We start from the raw sequence: 1555 nt of genomic DNA, 5'->3' as shown, positions 1-1555 counted from the left end.
ATGTACTGAGTAAAAAAAAATTGCCATAGCAGACTGTGTGACTGCATAACTCCATAACTAACTAATTACACAGTAAAAGACAAAGTTTTTATTGTGCTACTTTCTCAAAAAGTTCCACCATGGTAAATATATTTAAGGTAAACCTGCCCAAATAAAGGATATTTCCATTGTCTAAAAGCATCATAAAAAAAATCAACCAGTATAGACAGGATATTTGGATGACGTAAATCACTTTTAAATCGCCATTTACACCTTTTTTAACATTTAATAAAATAATAATAGTCGGCTACACTTGTAAAATACACCCAAGAAAAATAAAATTATCATGAAAAACACAGAAAAACGCAAAAAAGAATGTGGGTCTGCGCATGCGCCGAACAGAAAATAGCACATATCAACGGGTAGCAGAACTTGACAGAACACGGGTCCACCTTAAAAAGTCGAAATACCAACGATTCGCCAGTAGAGATCGGGATTGCGCCGAGCAGGACGAGTTTGGCATTGAAGGAATATACATTATGAATAAATAGCATGTTCTTCAGAATAACAAAGAGTCTGTTGAAGTTTAAACCAAATTATGAAAATAGAACTATTACACTGTGACTAGCCTAAATAACAATAAATATTACTGTACCATTTTTATATAGATATTTATTTTTTTAGATACTGAGGTATCTTCTCAGCTTCTATTCTCAACACAGAGAAGTATAACGTTAATTATTATTCACAGCAAAAACAGGAGAGTTGAAATTTCAGAGTTAAACAGCTGAGAGTTGATTTTCACTCTCAAAGTGTAATTTTAACTCTTTCAGATTTAAATGTTGTTCAGTGTTGGAGTTATTTGACAGAGTTAAATATTTTAGTGTTAATCCCACTAAACCCAATAAATACTGGCCAACTCCACAGAGATTTAATTAAACTCCGCCCAGTTAAACATGTTATTTGCATAATGGGTGTGTCCCCCAGATCCTAACTTACCATCACTGTGAAATCTTGCCCACCAGGGCTAACTTCCATTGGGTATTGTTATATTTTGTTTAATGGTTGTTAGTCTAGGCAATATATTGTAAGCTATAAGAGCAAGTTACCTTCCTTTGTAAAGTAAATTGTAAAAAAAAGTGTTGGTAATGCACTAAGAAATACAATGGAAAATTACACGCTAACCTGTCCTGAACAATAATTAAATAATAAAAAGTCATATCAGTTGACTAATCTTCTTTTCATTCATATTTTTTTAACTCTTTCCAGTGTTGGTGTAACAATGTAGGAAGTTAAAGAAATACAAGGAACTCTGGCAAGGTGTTAAATGTTTAACTCTTTTAAAAGTGTTGATTTAACTCCAAAGAGTGTGGAGCTATATAAACCCTGAAAAAGAGTTAAAATCAACTCTGTGGGAGTTCATTTAACACTTTCCTTTTTGCTGTGTAGTCACAGACTGGCTGTGATTCAGTGAGCACTGGACAGGCTTGATCAGTCCTACAGAGAGAGAGAGAGAGAGAGAGAGAGAGAGAGAGAGAGAGAGAGAGAGAGAGAGAGAGAGAGAGAGAGAAACTCA

The sequence above is a fragment of the Astyanax mexicanus genome, chromosome 2 (genome assembly GCF_023375975.1).
Source record: "Astyanax mexicanus isolate ESR-SI-001 chromosome 2, AstMex3_surface, whole genome shotgun sequence".
In the NCBI taxonomy this organism is placed as follows: domain Eukaryota; kingdom Metazoa; phylum Chordata; class Actinopteri; order Characiformes; family Acestrorhamphidae; genus Astyanax; species Astyanax mexicanus.
This window is presented reverse-complemented; position numbering follows the sequence as displayed.